This window comes from Schistocerca gregaria, chromosome 11 (assembly GCF_023897955.1).
Source record: "Schistocerca gregaria isolate iqSchGreg1 chromosome 11, iqSchGreg1.2, whole genome shotgun sequence".
Lineage (NCBI taxonomy): Eukaryota > Metazoa > Arthropoda > Insecta > Orthoptera > Acrididae > Schistocerca > Schistocerca gregaria.
In genome coordinates this window covers 68,289,889-68,310,640 of record NC_064930.1, presented here as the reverse complement: position 1 = coordinate 68,310,640, position 20,752 = coordinate 68,289,889, and positions in this window count along the sequence as shown.

Below are 20,752 nucleotides of genomic sequence, written 5' to 3'. Positions count from 1 at the left end.
AGCCACACTAGTCTTTCTGAGAGAACCGGTCTTGGAAGCTTATGTATTGAATCATGACGCAATTTCTGTGTTGCATCTTCATCCTGAGGGTGCGACGGCTAAGTTACACTCAATGTATTGCGTCGGAGTTCAGCTAGACAACCACCAGGTGATGCCTTCAATCTGTGACCACAGCCACACTAGTCTGTCGGAGAGGGGCTGCCATGGAATCTTATGTATTGAATCGCGACTCATTTTCTGTGTTGCATCTTCATCCTGAGGGTGCGGCGGCTAAGTTACACTCAATGTATTGCGTCGGATTTCAGCTAGAAGACTACCAGGTGATGCTACAATCTGTGACCACAGCCACACTAGTCTCTTGGAGAGAAGCTGCCATGCAATCTTATGTATTGAATCGCAACGCAATTTCTTTGTTGCATCTTCATCCTGAGGGTGCGACGGCTAAGTTACACTCAATGTATTGCGTCGGAGTTCAGCTAGACGACCACCAGGTGATGCTACAGTCTGTGACCACAGCCACACTAGTCTTTCGGAGAGAACCGGCCTTGGAAGCTTATGTATTGAATCGCGACGCAATTTCTGTGTTGCATCTTCATCCCGAGGGTGCGATGGCTAAGTTACACTCAATGTATTGCGTCGGAGTTCAGCTAGACAACCACCAGGTGATGCTACAATCTGTGACCACAGCCACACTAGTCTGTCGGAGAGAAGCTGCCATGGAATTTTATGTATTGACTCGCGACTCATTTTCTGTGTTGCATCTTTATCCTGAGGGTGTGATGGCTAAGTTACACTCAATGTATTGCGTCGGAGTTCAGCTAGACGACCACCAGGTGATGCTACAATCTGTGACCACAGCCACACTAGTCTCTTGGAGAGAAGCTTCCATGGAATCTTATGTATTGAATCGCGACGAAATTTCTGTGTTGCATCTTCATCCTGAGGGTGCGATAGCTAAGTTACACACAATGTATTGCGTCGGAGTTCAGCTAGACGACCACCAGGTGATGCTACAATCTGTGACCACAGCCACACTATTCTGTCGGAGAGAAGCTGCCATGGAATCTTATGTATTGAATCGCGACGCTATTTCTGTGCTGCATCTTCATCCTGAGGGTGCGGCGGATAAGTTACACTCAATGTATTGCGTCGGAGTTCAGCTAGACGACCACCAGGTGATGCCACATGCTGTGACCACAGCCACACTATTCTGTCGGAGAGAAGTTGCAATGGAATCTTATGTATTGAATCGCGACGCAATTTCTTTGTTGCATCTTTATCCTGAGGGTGCGATGGCTAAGTTACACTCAATGTATTGCGTCGAAGTTCAGCTAGACGACCACCAGGTGATGATACAATCTGTGCCCACAGCCACACTAGTCTCTCGGAGAGAAGCTGCCATGGAATCTTATGTATTGAATCGCGACACAAAATCTTTGTTGCATCTTCATCCTGAGAATGCGAAGGCTAAGTTACACTCATTTTATTGCATCAGAGTTCAGCTAGAAGACCACCAGGTGATGCTACAATCTGTGACCACAGCCACACTAGTCTCTCGGAGAGAAGCTGCCATGGAATCTTATGTATTGAATCGCGACGCAATTTCTGTGTTGCATCTTCATCCTGAGGGTGCAACGGCTAAGTTACACTCAATGTATTGCGTCGGAGTTCAGCTAGACGACCATCAGGTGATGCTACAATCTGTGACCACAGCCACACTAGTCTCTTGGAGAGAAGCTGCCATGGAATCTTATGTATTGAATCGCGACGCAATTTCTGTGCTGCATCTTCATCCTGAGGGTGCGATAGCTAAGTTACACTCAATGTATTGCGTCGGAGTTCAGCTAGACGACCATCAGGTGATGCTACAATCTGTGACCACAGCCACACTAGTCACTTGGAGAGAAGCTGCCATGGAATCTTATGTATTGAATCGCGACGCAATTTCTGTGCTGCATCTTCATCCTGAGGGTGCGATAGCTAAGTTACACTCAATGTATAGCGTCGGAGTTCAGCTAGACGACCACCAGGTGATGCTAAAATCTGTGACCACAGCCACACTAGTCTGTCGGAGAGAAGCTGCCATGGAATCTTATGTATTGAATCGCGACGCAATTTCTTTGCTGCATCTTTATGCTGAGGGTGCGATGGCTAAGTTACACTCAATGTATTGCGTCGAAGTTCAGCTAGATGACCACCAGGTGATGGTACAATCTGTGCCCACAGCCACACTAGTCTCTCGGAGAGAAGCTGCCATGGAATCTTATGTATTGAATCGCGACGCAATTTCTTTGTTGCATCTTCATCCTGAGGATGCGAAGGCTAAGTTACACTCAATGTATTGCATCGGAGTTCAGCTAGACGACAGCCAGGTGATGCTACAATCTGTGACCACAGCCACACTAGTCCCTCGGAGAGAAACTGCCATGGAAACCTTATGTATTGAATCACGACGCAATTTCTTTGTTGCGTCTTCATCTTGAGGATGCGACGGCTAAGTTACACTCAATGTATTGCATCGGAGTTCAGCTAGACGACCACCAGGTGATGCTACAATCTGTGACCACAGCCACACTAGTCTCTCGGAGAGAAGCTGCCATGGAATCTTATGTATTGAATCGCGACGCAATTTCTGTGTTGCATCTTCATCCTGAGGGTGCAACGGCTAAGTTACACTCAATGTATTGCGTCGGAGTTCAGCTAGACGACCATCAGGTGATGCTACAATCTGTGACCACAGCCACACTAGTCTCTTGGAGAGAAGCTGCCATGGAATCTTATGTATTGAATCGCGACGCAATTTCTGTGCTGCATCTTCATCCTGAGGGTGCGATAGCTAAGTTACACTCAATGTATTGCGTCGGAGTTCAGCTAGACGACCATCAGGTGATGCTACAATCTGTGACCACAGCCACACTAGTCACTTGGAGAGAAGCTGCCATGGAATCTTATGTATTGAATCGCGACGCAATTTCTGTGCTGCATCTTCATCCTGAGGGTGCGATAGCTAAGTTACACTCAATGTATAGCGTCGGAGTTCAGCTAGACGACCACCAGGTGATGCTAAAATCTGTGACCACAGCCACACTAGTCTGTCGGAGAGAAGCTGCCATGGAATCTTATGTATTGAATCGCGACGCAATTTCTTTGCTGCATCTTTATGCTGAGGGTGCGATGGCTAAGTTACACTCAATGTATTGCGTCGAAGTTCAGCTAGATGACCACCAGGTGATGGTACAATCTGTGCCCACAGCCACACTAGTCTCTCGGAGAGAAGCTGCCATGGAATCTTATGTATTGAATCGCGACGCAATTTCTTTGTTGCATCTTCATCCTGAGGATGCGAAGGCTAAGTTACACTCAATGTATTGCATCGGAGTTCAGCTAGACGACAGCCAGGTGATGCTACAATCTGTGACCACAGCCACACTAGTCCCTCGGAGAGAAACTGCCATGGAAACCTTATGTATTGAATCACGACGCAATTTCTTTGTTGCGTCTTCATCTTGAGGATGCGACGGCTAAGTTACACTCAATGTATTGCATCGGAGTTCAGCTAGACGACCACCAGGTGATGCTACAATCTGGGACCACAGCCACACTAGTATCTCGGAGAGAAGCTGCGATGGAAACTTATGTATTGAATCGCCACCCGATTTCTATGTTGCATCTTCATCCTGAGGGTGCGACAGCTAAGTTACACTCAATGTATTGCATCAGAGTTCAGCTAGACGACCACCAGGTGATATTACAATCTGTGACCACAGCCACACTAGACTCTCAAAGAGAAGCTGCCATGGAAACTTATGTATTGAATCGCGACGCAATTTCTTTGTTGCATCTTCATCCTGAGGGTGCGACGGCTAAGTTACACTCAATGTATTGGATCGGAGTTCAGCTAGACGACCACCAGGTGATGCTACAATCTGTGACCACAGCCACACTAGTCTCTCGGAGAGAAGCTGCCATGGAATCTTATGTATTGAATCGCGACGCAATTTCTTTGTTGCATCTTCATCCTGAGAATGCGAAGGCTAAGTTACACTCATTTTATTGCATCGGAGTTCAGCTAGAAGACCACCAGGTGATGCTACAATCTGTGACCACAGCCACACTAGTCTCTCGGAGAGAAGCTGCCATGGAATCTTATGTATTTAATCGCGACGCAATTTCTGTGTTGCATCTTCATCCTGAGGGTGCAACGGCTAAGTTACACTCAATGTATTGCGTCGGAGTTCAGCTAGACGACCACCAGGTGATGCTACAATCTGTGACCACAGCCACACTAGTCTGTCAGAGAGAAGCTGCCATGGAATCTTATGTATTGAATCGCGACTCATTTTCTGTGTTGCATCTTCATCCTGGGGGTGCGATAGCTAAGTTACACTCAATGTATTGCGTCGGAGTTCAGCTAGACGACCACCAGGTCATGCTACAAGCAGTGACCACAGCCACACTAGTCTCTCGGAGAGAAGCTGCCATGGAATCTTATGTATTGAATCGCGACGCAATTTCTGTGCAGCATCTTCATCCTGAGGGTGAGACGGCTAAGTTACACTCAATGTATTGCGTCGTAGTTCAGCTAGACGACCACCAGGTGATGCTACAATCTGTGACCACAGCCACACTAGTCTCTCGGAGAGAAGTTGCCATGGAATCTTATGTATTGAATCGCGACGCAATTTCTTTGTTGCATCTTCATCCTGAGGGTGCGACGGCTAAGTTACACTCAATGTATTGAATCGGAGTTCAGCTAGACGACAACCAGGTGAAGCTACAATCTGTGACCACAGCCACACTAGTCTCTCGGAGAGAAGCGGCCTTGGAAGCTTATGTGTTGAATCGCGACGCAATTTCTGTGTTGCAGCTTCATCCAGAGGGTGCGACGGCTAAGTTACACTCAATGTATTGCGTCGAAGGTTTGAGTTCAGCTAGACGACGACCAGGTGATGCTACAATCTGTGACCACAGCCACACTAGTCTCTTGGAGAGAAGCTGCCATGGAATCTTATGTATTGAATCGCGACGCAATTTCTGTGTTGCATCTTCATCCTGAGGGTGCGACGGCTAAGTTACACTCAATGTATTGCATCGGAGATCAGCTAGACGACCATCAGGTGATGCTACAATCTGTGACCACAGCCACACTAGTCTCTTGGAGAGAAGCTGCCATGGAATCTTATGTATTGCATCGCGACGCAATTTCTTTGTTGCATCTTCATCCTGAGGATGCGAAGGCTAAGTTACACTCAATGAATTGCATCGGAGATCCGCTAGACGACCACCAGGTGATGCTACAATCTGTGATTACAGCCACACTAGTCTCTCGGAGAGAAACGTCCATGTTAACTTATGTATTGAATCATGACGCAATTTCTTTGTTGCATCTTCATCCTGAGGGTGTGACGGCTAAGTTACACTCAATGTATTGCATCGGAGTTAAGCTAAACGACCACCAGGTGAAGTTACAATCTGTGACCACAGCCACACTAGTCTGTCGGAGAGAAGCGGCCATGGAATCTTATGTATTGAATCGCGACTCAATTTCTTTTTGCATCTTCATCCTGAGGGTGCAAAGGCTACGTTACACTCAATGTATTGCATCGGAATTCGGCTAGACGACCACCAGGTGATGCTGCAATCTGTGACCACAGCCACACTAGTCTCTCGGAGAGAAGCTGCCATGGAATCTTATGTATTGAATCGCGTCGCAATTTCTTTGTTGCATCTTCATATTGAGGGTGCAAAGGCTAAGTTACACTCAATGTATTGCATCGGAGTTCAGCTAGACGACCACGAGGTGATGCTACAATCTGTGACCACAGCCACACTAGTCTCTCGGAGAGAAGCTGCCATGGAAACTTACGTATTATATCGCGACTCAATTTCTGTGTTGCATCTTTATCCTGAGGGTGCGAAGGCGAAGTTAAAGTCATTGTATTGCATCGGAGTTCAGCTAGATGACCACCAGGTGATGCCACATGCTGTGACCGCTGCCACACTATTCAGTCGGAGAGAAGCGGCTTTGGAAGCTTATGTATTGAATCACGACACAATTTCTTTGTTGCAACTTCATCCTTAGGATGCAAAGACTAAGTTAAAGTTATTGTATTGATCCGGAGTTCAGCTAAACGACCACCAGGTGATGCCACATGCTGTGACCACAGCCACACCAGTCTGTCAGAGAGAAGCAGCCATGGAATCTTATGTATTGAATCGCGACACAATTTCTTTGTTGCATCTTCATCCTTAGGATGCGAAGGCTAAGTTAAAGTCATTGTATTGCACCGGAGTTCAGCTAAACGACCACCAGGTGATGCCACATGCTGTGACCAAAGCCACACTATTCTGTCGGAGAGAAGATGCCATGGAAACTTACGTATTATATCGCGACTCAATTTCTGTGTTGCTTCTTCATCCTGAGGGTGCGAAGGCTAAGTGACACTCAATGTATTGCATCGGAGTTCAGCTAGACGACCACCAGGTGATGCCACATGCTGTGACCACAACCTCACTAGTCTGTCGGAGAGAAGCTTTCATGGAAACTTATGTACTGAATCGCGACGCAATTTCTTTGTTGCATCTTCACCTTAAGGATGCGAAGGCTAACTTAAAGTCATTGTATTGCATCGGAGTTCGGTTAGACGACCACCAGGTGAAGCCACATGCTGTGACCACAGCCACACCAGTCTGTCGGAGAGAAGCTGCCATGGAAACTTATGTATTGAATCGCGGCGCAATTTCTTTCTTGCATCTTCATCCTGAGGGTGCGAAGGCTAAGTTACACTCACTGTATTGCATCGGAGTTCAGCTAGATGACCACAGGGTGATGCTACATGCTGTGACCACAGCCACACTAGTCTCTCGGAGAGAAGCTGATTTGGAAGGTTATGTATTGAATCGCGACGCAATTTCTGTGTTGCATCTTCATCCTGGGGGTGCGACGGCTAAGTTACACTCAATGTATTGCGTCGGAGTTCAGCTAGACGACCACCAGGTGATGCTACAATCTGTGACCACAGCCACACTAGTCTGTCGGAGAGAAGCTGCCATGGCATCTTATGTATTGAATCGCGACGCAATTTCTTTGTTGCATCTTCAACCTGAGGGTGCGAAGACTAAGTTACACTCATTGGAATGCATCAGAGTGCAGCTAGGCGACCACCAGGTGATGCAATATGCTGTGACCACAGCCACACCAATCTGTCGGAGAGAAGCTGCCATGGAAACTTATGTATAGAATCGCGACGCAATTTCTTTGTTGCATCTTCAACCTGAGGGTGCAAAGACTAAGTTACACTCATTGGATTGCATCGGTGTCCAGATAGACGACCATCTGGTGATGCTATTATCTGTGACCACAGCCCACAAGTCTATCAGAGAGAAGCCGCCATGGAACTTTACGTATTAAATCGCGACGTAATTTCTGTGTTGCATCTTCATCCTGAGGGCACGAAGGTTAAGTTTCACTCAATGTATTGCATCGGAGTTCAGCTAGACGACCACCAGGTGATTCCACATATTGTGACCGCAGCCACACTATTCTGTCGGCGAGAAGCTGCCATGGAAACTTACGTATTATACGGCGGCGCAATTTCTGTGTTGCATCTTCATCCTGAGGGTGCGAAGGCTAAGTTAAAGTCATTGTATTGCATCGGAGTTCAGCTAGACGACCACCAGGTGATGCCACATGCTGTGACCGCAGCCACACTATTCTGTCATAGAGAAGCTGCCATGGAAACTTACGTATTATATCGCGACGCCATTTCTGTGTTGCATCTTCATCCTGAGGGTGCGAAGGCTAAGTTAAAGTCATTATATTGCATCGGAGTTCAGCTAGACGACCACCAGGTGATGCCACATGCTGTGACCGCAGCCACAAGATTCTCTCGGAGAGAAGCTGCCATGGAAACTTACGTATTGTTTCGCGACGTAATTTCTGTGTTGCATCTTCATCCTGGGGGTGCAAAGGCTAAGTTAAAGTTATTGTATTGCATCGGAGTTCAACTAGACGACCACCAGGTGATGCCACATGCTGTGACCACAGCCACATCAGTCTGTCGGAAAGAAGCTGCCATGGAAATTTATGTATTGATTCGCGACGCAATTTCTTTGTTACATCTTCATCCTAAGTATTTGAAGGCTAAGTTACACTCATTGAATTACATCGGTGGCCAGATAGACGACCATCTGGTGATGCTACTTTCTGTGACCACAGCCCACTAGTCTATCAGAGAGAAGCCGCCATGGAACCTTACATATTACATAGCGACGTAATTTCTGTGTTGCATCTTCATCCTGAGGGCGCGAAGGCTAAGTTACACTCAATGTATTGCATCGGAGTTCCGCTAGACGACCACCAGGTGATGCCACATGCTGTGACCACAGCCACACCAGTCAGTCGGAGAGAAGCTGCCATGGAAACTTATGTATTGAATCGCGACGCAATTTTTTTGTTGCGTCTTCAACCTGAGGGTGCGAAGACTAAGTTACACTCATTGAATTACATCGGTGGCCAGATAGACGACCATCTGGTGATGCTACTTTCTGTGACCACAGCCCACTAGTCTATCAGAGAGAAGCCGCCATGGAACCTTACATATTACATCGCGACGTAATTTCTGTGTTGCATCTTCATCCTGAGGGCGCGAAGGCTAAGTTACACTCAATGTATTGCATCGGAGTTCCGCTAGACGACCACCAGGTGATGCCACATGCTGTGACCACAGCCACACCAGTCAGTCGGAGAGAAGCTGCCATGGAAACTTATGTATAGAATCGCGACGCAATTTCTTTGTTGCATCTTCATCCTAAGGATGCGAAGGCTAAGTTAAAGTCATTGTATTGCATCGGTGTCAATTTAGACGACCATCCGGTGATGCTACTTGCTGTGACCACAGCCCACTAGTCTCTTGGAGAGAAGCCGCCATGTAACCTTACGTATTAAATAGCGGCGCAATTTCTTTGTTGCTTCTTCATCCTGTGGGTGTGAAGGCTAAGTTACACTCAATGTATAGCGTCGGAGTTCAGCTAGACGACCACCAGGTGATGCCACATGCTGTGACCACAGCCACACCAGTCTGTCGGAGAGAAGCTGAAATGGAAACTTATGTACTGAATCGCGACGCAATTTCTTTGTTGCATCATCAACCTGAGGGTGCGAAGACTAAGTTACACTCATTGGACTGCCTCAGAGTGCAGCTAGACGAGCAACAGGTAATGCCACATGCTGTGACCACAGCCACACCAGTCTGTCGGTGAGAAGCTGCCCTGGAAAGTTATGTATTCAATCGCGACACAATTTCTTTGTTGCATCTTCAACCTGAGGGTGCGAAGACTAAGTTACACTCATTGGATTGCATCGGTGTCCAGACAGACGACCATCTGGTGATGCCACTTTCTGTGACCACAGCCCACTAGTCTATCGGAGAGAAGCCGCCATGGAACCTTACGTCTTAAATCGCGACGTAATTTCTGTGTTACATCTTCATCCTGAGGGCGCGAAGGCTAAGTTACACTTAATGTATTGCATCGGAGTTCAGCTAGACGACCATCAGGTGATGCCACATGCTATGAACACAGCCACACCAGTCTGTCGGAGAGAAGTTGCCATGGAAACTTATGTATTGAATCGCGACGCAATTTCTTTGTTGCATCTTAAACCTGAGGGTGCGAAGTCTAAGTTACACTCAATGTATTGCATCGGAGTTCAGCTAGACGACCACCAGGTGATGCCACATGCTGTGACCACAGCCACACTATTCTGTCGGAGAGAAGCTGTCATGGAAACTTACGTATTATATCGCGACGCATTTTCTGTGTTGCATCTTCATCCTGAGGGTGCGAAGGCTAAATTACACTCAAAGTATTGCATCGGAGTTAAGCTAGACGACCATCAGGTGATGCCACATGCTGTGACCACAGCCACACCAGTCTGTCGGAGAGAAGCTGCCATGGAAACGTATGTATTGAATCGCGACGCAATTTTTTTCTTGCATCTTCATCCTGAGGGTGCGAAGGCTAAGTTACACTCAATGTATTGCATCGGAGTTTGGCTAGACGACCACCAGGTGATGCCATATGCTGTGACCACAGCCACACCAGTCTGTCGGAGAGAAGCTGCCATGGAAACTTATGTATTGAATCGCGACGCAATTTCTTTGTTGCATCTTCATCCTGAGGATGTGAAGGCTAAGTTACACTCATTGTATTACATCGGTGTCCAGATAGACGACCATCTGGTGATGCTACTTTCTGTGACCACAGCCCACTAGTCTATCGGAGAGATGCTGCCATGGAACCTTACGTATTAAATCGCGACGTAATTTCTGTGTTGCATCTTCATCATGAGGGCGCGAAGGCTAAGTTACACTCAATGTATTGCATCGGAGTTCAGCTAGACGACCATCAGGTGATGCCACATGCTGTGACCACAGCCACACCAGTCTGTCGGAGTAAGCTGCCATGGAAACTTATGTATTGAATCGCGACGCAATTTCTTTGTTGCATCTTCATCCTAAGGATGTGATGTCTAAGTTACACTCATTGTATTACATCGGTGTCCAGACAGACGACCATCTGGTGATGCTACTTTCTGTGACCACAGCCCACTAGTCTATCGGAGAGAAGCCGCCATGGAACCTTACGTATTAAATCGCGACGTAATTTCTGTGTTGCATCTTCATCCTGAGGGCGCGAAGGCTAAGTTACACTCAATGTATTGCGTCGGAGTTCAGCTAGACGACCATCAGGTGATGCTACAATCTGTGACCACAGCCACACTAGTCACTTGGAGAGAAGCTGCCATGGAATCTTATGTATTGAATCGCGACGCAATTTCTGTGCTGCATCTTCATCCTGAGGGTGCGATAGCTAAGTTACACTCAATGTATAGCGTCGGAGTTCAGCTAGACGACCACCAGGTGATGCTAAAATCTGTGACCACAGCCACACTAGTCTGTCGGAGAGAAGCTGCCATGGAATCTTATGTATTGAATCGCGACGCAATTTCTTTGCTGCATCTTTATGCTGAGGGTGCGATGGCTAAGTTACACTCAATGTATTGCGTCGAAGTTCAGCTAGATGACCACCAGGTGATGGTACAATCTGTGCCCACAGCCACACTAGTCTCTCGGAGAGAAGCTGCCATGGAATCTTATGTATTGAATCGCGACGCAATTTCTTTGTTGCATCTTCATCCTGAGGATGCGAAGGCTAAGTTACACTCAATGTATTGCATCGGAGTTCAGCTAGACGACAGCCAGGTGATGCTACAATCTGTGACCACAGCCACACTAGTCCCTCGGAGAGAAACTGCCATGGAAACCTTATGTATTGAATCACGACGCAATTTCTTTGTTGCGTCTTCATCTTGAGGATGCGACGGCTAAGTTACACTCAATGTATTGCATCGGAGTTCAGCTAGACGACCACCAGGTGATGCTACAATCTGGGACCACAGCCACACTAGTATCTCGGAGAGAAGCTGCGATGGAAACTTATGTATTGAATCGCCACCCGATTTCTATGTTGCATCTTCATCCTGAGGGTGCGACAGCTAAGTTACACTCAATGTATTGCATCAGAGTTCAGCTAGACGACCACCAGGTGATATTACAATCTGTGACCACAGCCACACTAGACTCTCAAAGAGAAGCTGCCATGGAAACTTATGTATTGAATCGCGACGCAATTTCTTTGTTGCATCTTCATCCTGAGGGTGCGACGGCTAAGTTACACTCAATGTATTGGATCGGAGTTCAGCTAGACGACCACCAGGTGATGCTACAATCTGTGACCACAGCCACACTAGTCTCTCGGAGAGAAGCTGCCATGGAATCTTATGTATTGAATCGCGACGCAATTTCTTTGTTGCATCTTCATCCTGAGAATGCGAAGGCTAAGTTACACTCATTTTATTGCATCGGAGTTCAGCTAGAAGACCACCAGGTGATGCTACAATCTGTGACCACAGCCACACTAGTCTCTCGGAGAGAAGCTGCCATGGAATCTTATGTATTTAATCGCGACGCAATTTCTGTGTTGCATCTTCATCCTGAGGGTGCAACGGCTAAGTTACACTCAATGTATTGCGTCGGAGTTCAGCTAGACGACCACCAGGTGATGCTACAATCTGTGACCACAGCCACACTAGTCTGTCAGAGAGAAGCTGCCATGGAATCTTATGTATTGAATCGCGACTCATTTTCTGTGTTGCATCTTCATCCTGGGGGTGCGATAGCTAAGTTACACTCAATGTATTGCGTCGGAGTTCAGCTAGACGACCACCAGGTCATGCTACAAGCAGTGACCACAGCCACACTAGTCTCTCGGAGAGAAGCTGCCATGGAATCTTATGTATTGAATCGCGACGCAATTTCTGTGCAGCATCTTCATCCTGAGGGTGAGACGGCTAAGTTACACTCAATGTATTGCGTCGTAGTTCAGCTAGACGACCACCAGGTGATGCTACAATCTGTGACCACAGCCACACTAGTCTCTCGGAGAGAAGTTGCCATGGAATCTTATGTATTGAATCGCGACGCAATTTCTTTGTTGCATCTTCATCCTGAGGGTGCGACGGCTAAGTTACACTCAATGTATTGAATCGGAGTTCAGCTAGACGACAACCAGGTGAAGCTACAATCTGTGACCACAGCCACACTAGTCTCTCGGAGAGAAGCGGCCTTGGAAGCTTATGTGTTGAATCGCGACGCAATTTCTGTGTTGCAGCTTCATCCAGAGGGTGCGACGGCTAAGTTACACTCAATGTATTGCGTCGAAGGTTTGAGTTCAGCTAGACGACGACCAGGTGATGCTACAATCTGTGACCACAGCCACACTAGTCTCTTGGAGAGAAGCTGCCATGGAATCTTATGTATTGAATCGCGACGCAATTTCTGTGTTGCATCTTCATCCTGAGGGTGCGACGGCTAAGTTACACTCAATGTATTGCATCGGAGATCAGCTAGACGACCATCAGGTGATGCTACAATCTGTGACCACAGCCACACTAGTCTCTTGGAGAGAAGCTGCCATGGAATCTTATGTATTGCATCGCGACGCAATTTCTTTGTTGCATCTTCATCCTGAGGATGCGAAGGCTAAGTTACACTCAATGAATTGCATCGGAGATCCGCTAGACGACCACCAGGTGATGCTACAATCTGTGATTACAGCCACACTAGTCTCTCGGAGAGAAACGTCCATGTTAACTTATGTATTGAATCATGACGCAATTTCTTTGTTGCATCTTCATCCTGAGGGTGTGACGGCTAAGTTACACTCAATGTATTGCATCGGAGTTAAGCTAAACGACCACCAGGTGAAGTTACAATCTGTGACCACAGCCACACTAGTCTGTCGGAGAGAAGCGGCCATGGAATCTTATGTATTGAATCGCGACTCAATTTCTTTTTGCATCTTCATCCTGAGGGTGCAAAGGCTACGTTACACTCAATGTATTGCATCGGAATTCGGCTAGACGACCACCAGGTGATGCTGCAATCTGTGACCACAGCCACACTAGTCTCTCGGAGAGAAGCTGCCATGGAATCTTATGTATTGAATCGCGTCGCAATTTCTTTGTTGCATCTTCATATTGAGGGTGCAAAGGCTAAGTTACACTCAATGTATTGCATCGGAGTTCAGCTAGACGACCACGAGGTGATGCTACAATCTGTGACCACAGCCACACTAGTCTCTCGGAGAGAAGCTGCCATGGAAACTTACGTATTATATCGCGACTCAATTTCTGTGTTGCATCTTTATCCTGAGGGTGCGAAGGCGAAGTTAAAGTCATTGTATTGCATCGGAGTTCAGCTAGATGACCACCAGGTGATGCCACATGCTGTGACCGCTGCCACACTATTCAGTCGGAGAGAAGCGGCTTTGGAAGCTTATGTATTGAATCACGACACAATTTCTTTGTTGCAACTTCATCCTTAGGATGCAAAGACTAAGTTAAAGTTATTGTATTGATCCGGAGTTCAGCTAAACGACCACCAGGTGATGCCACATGCTGTGACCACAGCCACACCAGTCTGTCAGAGAGAAGCAGCCATGGAATCTTATGTATTGAATCGCGACACAATTTCTTTGTTGCATCTTCATCCTTAGGATGCGAAGGCTAAGTTAAAGTCATTGTATTGCACCGGAGTTCAGCTAAACGACCACCAGGTGATGCCACATGCTGTGACCAAAGCCACACTATTCTGTCGGAGAGAAGATGCCATGGAAACTTACGTATTATATCGCGACTCAATTTCTGTGTTGCTTCTTCATCCTGAGGGTGCGAAGGCTAAGTGACACTCAATGTATTGCATCGGAGTTCAGCTAGACGACCACCAGGTGATGCCACATGCTGTGACCACAACCTCACTAGTCTGTCGGAGAGAAGCTTTCATGGAAACTTATGTACTGAATCGCGACGCAATTTCTTTGTTGCATCTTCACCTTAAGGATGCGAAGGCTAACTTAAAGTCATTGTATTGCATCGGAGTTCGGTTAGACGACCACCAGGTGAAGCCACATGCTGTGACCACAGCCACACCAGTCTGTCGGAGAGAAGCTGCCATGGAAACTTATGTATTGAATCGCGGCGCAATTTCTTTCTTGCATCTTCATCCTGAGGGTGCGAAGGCTAAGTTACACTCACTGTATTGCATCGGAGTTCAGCTAGATGACCACAGGGTGATGCTACATGCTGTGACCACAGCCACACTAGTCTCTCGGAGAGAAGCTGATTTGGAAGGTTATGTATTGAATCGCGACGCAATTTCTGTGTTGCATCTTCATCCTGGGGGTGCGACGGCTAAGTTACACTCAATGTATTGCGTCGGAGTTCAGCTAGACGACCACCAGGTGATGCTACAATCTGTGACCACAGCCACACTAGTCTGTCGGAGAGAAGCTGCCATGGCATCTTATGTATTGAATCGCGACGCAATTTCTTTGTTGCATCTTCAACCTGAGGGTGCGAAGACTAAGTTACACTCATTGGAATGCATCAGAGTGCAGCTAGGCGACCACCAGGTGATGCAATATGCTGTGACCACAGCCACACCAATCTGTCGGAGAGAAGCTGCCATGGAAACTTATGTATAGAATCGCGACGCAATTTCTTTGTTGCATCTTCAACCTGAGGGTGCAAAGACTAAGTTACACTCATTGGATTGCATCGGTGTCCAGATAGACGACCATCTGGTGATGCTATTATCTGTGACCACAGCCCACAAGTCTATCAGAGAGAAGCCGCCATGGAACTTTACGTATTAAATCGCGACGTAATTTCTGTGTTGCATCTTCATCCTGAGGGCACGAAGGTTAAGTTTCACTCAATGTATTGCATCGGAGTTCAGCTAGACGACCACCAGGTGATTCCACATATTGTGACCGCAGCCACACTATTCTGTCGGCGAGAAGCTGCCATGGAAACTTACGTATTATACGGCGGCGCAATTTCTGTGTTGCATCTTCATCCTGAGGGTGCGAAGGCTAAGTTAAAGTCATTGTATTGCATCGGAGTTCAGCTAGACGACCACCAGGTGATGCCACATGCTGTGACCGCAGCCACACTATTCTGTCATAGAGAAGCTGCCATGGAAACTTACGTATTATATCGCGACGCCATTTCTGTGTTGCATCTTCATCCTGAGGGTGCGAAGGCTAAGTTAAAGTCATTATATTGCATCGGAGTTCAGCTAGACGACCACCAGGTGATGCCACATGCTGTGACCGCAGCCACAAGATTCTCTCGGAGAGAAGCTGCCATGGAAACTTACGTATTGTTTCGCGACGTAATTTCTGTGTTGCATCTTCATCCTGGGGGTGCAAAGGCTAAGTTAAAGTTATTGTATTGCATCGGAGTTCAACTAGACGACCACCAGGTGATGCCACATGCTGTGACCACAGCCACATCAGTCTGTCGGAAAGAAGCTGCCATGGAAATTTATGTATTGATTCGCGACGCAATTTCTTTGTTACATCTTCATCCTAAGTATTTGAAGGCTAAGTTACACTCATTGAATTACATCGGTGGCCAGATAGACGACCATCTGGTGATGCTACTTTCTGTGACCACAGCCCACTAGTCTATCAGAGAGAAGCCGCCATGGAACCTTACATATTACATAGCGACGTAATTTCTGTGTTGCATCTTCATCCTGAGGGCGCGAAGGCTAAGTTACACTCAATGTATTGCATCGGAGTTCCGCTAGACGACCACCAGGTGATGCCACATGCTGTGACCACAGCCACACCAGTCAGTCGGAGAGAAGCTGCCATGGAAACTTATGTATTGAATCGCGACGCAATTTTTTTGTTGCGTCTTCAACCTGAGGGTGCGAAGACTAAGTTACACTCATTGAATTACATCGGTGGCCAGATAGACGACCATCTGGTGATGCTACTTTCTGTGACCACAGCCCACTAGTCTATCAGAGAGAAGCCGCCATGGAACCTTACATATTACATCGCGACGTAATTTCTGTGTTGCATCTTCATCCTGAGGGCGCGAAGGCTAAGTTACACTCAATGTATTGCATCGGAGTTCCGCTAGACGACCACCAGGTGATGCCACATGCTGTGACCACAGCCACACCAGTCAGTCGGAGAGAAGCTGCCATGGAAACTTATGTATAGAATCGCGACGCAATTTCTTTGTTGCATCTTCATCCTAAGGATGCGAAGGCTAAGTTAAAGTCATTGTATTGCATCGGTGTCAATTTAGACGACCATCCGGTGATGCTACTTGCTGTGACCACAGCCCACTAGTCTCTTGGAGAGAAGCCGCCATGTAACCTTACGTATTAAATAGCGGCGCAATTTCTTTGTTGCTTCTTCATCCTGTGGGTGTGAAGGCTAAGTTACACTCAATGTATAGCGTCGGAGTTCAGCTAGACGACCACCAGGTGATGCCACATGCTGTGACCACAGCCACACCAGTCTGTCGGAGAGAAGCTGAAATGGAAACTTATGTACTGAATCGCGACGCAATTTCTTTGTTGCATCATCAACCTGAGGGTGCGAAGACTAAGTTACACTCATTGGACTGCCTCAGAGTGCAGCTAGACGAGCAACAGGTAATGCCACATGCTGTGACCACAGCCACACCAGTCTGTCGGTGAGAAGCTGCCCTGGAAAGTTATGTATTCAATCGCGACACAATTTCTTTGTTGCATCTTCAACCTGAGGGTGCGAAGACTAAGTTACACTCATTGGATTGCATCGGTGTCCAGACAGACGACCATCTGGTGATGCCACTTTCTGTGACCACAGCCCACTAGTCTATCGGAGAGAAGCCGCCATGGAACCTTACGTCTTAAATCGCGACGTAATTTCTGTGTTACATCTTCATCCTGAGGGCGCGAAGGCTAAGTTACACTTAATGTATTGCATCGGAGTTCAGCTAGACGACCATCAGGTGATGCCACATGCTATGAACACAGCCACACCAGTCTGTCGGAGAGAAGTTGCCATGGAAACTTATGTATTGAATCGCGACGCAATTTCTTTGTTGCATCTTAAACCTGAGGGTGCGAAGTCTAAGTTACACTCAATGTATTGCATCGGAGTTCAGCTAGACGACCACCAGGTGATGCCACATGCTGTGACCACAGCCACACTATTCTGTCGGAGAGAAGCTGTCATGGAAACTTACGTATTATATCGCGACGCATTTTCTGTGTTGCATCTTCATCCTGAGGGTGCGAAGGCTAAATTACACTCAAAGTATTGCATCGGAGTTAAGCTAGACGACCATCAGGTGATGCCACATGCTGTGACCACAGCCACACCAGTCTGTCGGAGAGAAGCTGCCATGGAAACGTATGTATTGAATCGCGACGCAATTTTTTTCTTGCATCTTCATCCTGAGGGTGCGAAGGCTAAGTTACACTCAATGTATTGCATCGGAGTTTGGCTAGACGACCACCAGGTGATGCCATATGCTGTGACCACAGCCACACCAGTCTGTCGGAGAGAAGCTGCCATGGAAACTTATGTATTGAATCGCGACGCAATTTCTTTGTTGCATCTTCATCCTGAGGATGTGAAGGCTAAGTTACACTCATTGTATTACATCGGTGTCCAGATAGACGACCATCTGGTGATGCTACTTTCTGTGACCACAGCCCACTAGTCTATCGGAGAGATGCTGCCATGGAACCTTACGTATTAAATCGCGACGTAATTTCTGTGTTGCATCTTCATCATGAGGGCGCGAAGGCTAAGTTACACTCAATGTATTGCATCGGAGTTCAGCTAGACGACCATCAGGTGATGCCACATGCTGTGACCACAGCCACACCAGTCTGTCGGAGTAAGCTGCCATGGAAACTTATGTATTGAATCGCGACGCAATTTCTTTGTTGCATCTTCATCCTAAGGATGTGATGTCTAAGTTACACTCATTGTATTACATCGGTGTCCAGACAGACGACCATCTGGTGATGCTACTTTCTGTGACCACAGCCCACTAGTCTATCGGAGAGAAGCCGCCATGGAACCTTACGTATTAAATCGCGACGTAATTTCTGTGTTGCATCTTCATCCTGAGGGCGCGAAGGCTAAGTTACACTCAATGTATTGCATCGGAGTTCAGCTAGACGACCACCAGGTGATGCCACATGCTGTGACCGCAGCCACACTATTCTGTCGGAGAGAAGCTGTCATGGAAACTTACGTATTATATCGCGACGCATTTTCTGTGTTGCATCTTCATCCTGAGGGTGCGAAGGCTAAATTACACTCAAAGTATTGCATCGGAGTTAAGCTAGACGACCATCAGGTGATGCCACATGCTGTGACCACAGCCACACCAGTCTGTCGGAGAGAAGCTGCCATGGAAACGTATGTATTGAATCGCGACGCAATTTTTTTCTTGCATCTTCATCCTGAGGGTGCGAAGGCTAAGTTACACTCAATGTATTGCATCGGAGTTTGGCTAGACGACCACCAGGTGATGCCATATGCTGTGACCACAGCCACACCAGTCTGTCGGAGAGAAGCTGCCATGGAAACTTATGTATTGAATCGCGACGCAATTTCTTTGTTGCATCTTCATCCTGAGGATGTGAAGGCTAAGTTACACTTTTTGTATTACATCGGTGTCCAGATAGACGACCATCTGGTGATGCTACTTTCTGTGACCACAGCCCACTAGTCCATCGGAGAGATGCTGCCATGGAACCTTACGTATTAAATCGCGACGTAATTTCTGTGTTGCATCTTCATCGTGAGGGCGCGAAGGCTAAGTTACACTCAATGTATTGCATCGGAGTTCAGCTAGACGAACATCAGGTGATGCCTCATGCTGTGACCACAGCCACACCAGTCTGTCGGAGAGAAGCTGCTATGGAAACTTATGTATTGAATCGCGACGCAATTTCTTTGTTGCATCTTCATCCTAAAGATGTGAAGACTAAGATACACTCATTGTATTGCATCGGAGTCTGGCTAGACGACCACCAGGTGATGCCACATGCTGTGACCACAGCCCCACCAGTCTGTCGGAGAGAAGCCACCATGGAACCTTTTGTATTAAATCGCGGAGCAATTTCTGTGTTGTATCTTCATCCTGAGGGCGCGAAGGCTAAGTTACACTCAATGTATTGCATCGGAGTTCAGCTAGATGACCATCAGGTGATGCCACATGCTGTGACCACAGCCACACCAGTCTGTCGGAGAGAAGCTGCCATGGAATCTTATGTATTGAATCGCGACGCAATTTCTTTGTTGCATCTTCATCCTAAGGATGCGAAGGCTTAGTTAAAGTCATTGTATTGCATCGGTGTCCAGATAGATGACCATCCGGTGATGCTACTTGCTGTGACCACAGCAAACTAGTCTATCGGAGAGAAGCCGCCATGGAACCCTACGTATTATAACGCGACGTAATTTCTGTGTTGCATCCTAATCCTGAGGGTGCGAAGGCTGAGTTACACTCAATGTATTGCATCGGAGTTCAGCTAGACGACCATAAGGTGATGCCACATGCTGTGACCACAGCCACACCAGTCTGGCGGAGAAAAGCTGCCATGGAAACTTATGTATTGAATCGCGACGCAATTTCTTTGTTGCATCTTCATCCTAAGGATGTGAAGGCTAAGTTACACTCATTGTTTTACATCGGTGTCCAGATAGACGACCATCTGGTGATGCTACATTCTGTGACCACAGCCCACTAGTCTATCGGTTAGAAGCCGCCATGGAACCTTACGTATTAAATAGCGGCGCAATTTCTGTGTTGCATCTTTATCCTGAGGGTGCGAAGGCTGAGTTACACTCAATGTATTGCATCGGAGTTCAGCTAGACAACCATCAGGTGATGCCACATGCTGTGACCACAGCCACACCAGTCTGTCGGAGAGAAGCTGCCATGGAAACTTATGTATTGAATCGCGACGCAATTTCTTTGTTGCATCTTCAGCCTAAGGATGCGAAGGCTAAGTTAAAGTCATTGTATTGCATCGGTGTCCAGATAGAGGACCATCCGGTGATGCTACTTGCTGTGACCACAGCCCACTAGTCTATCGGAGAGAAGCCGCCATGGAACCTTACGTATTAAATCGCGACGTAATTTCTGTGTTGCATCTTCATCCTGAGGGTGTGAAGGCTGAGTTACACTCAATGTATTGCATCGGAGTTCAGCTAGACGACCATAAGGTGATGCCACATGCTGTGACCACAGCCACACCAGTCTGTCGGAGAAAAGCTGCCATGGAAACTTATGTATTGAATCACGACGCAATTT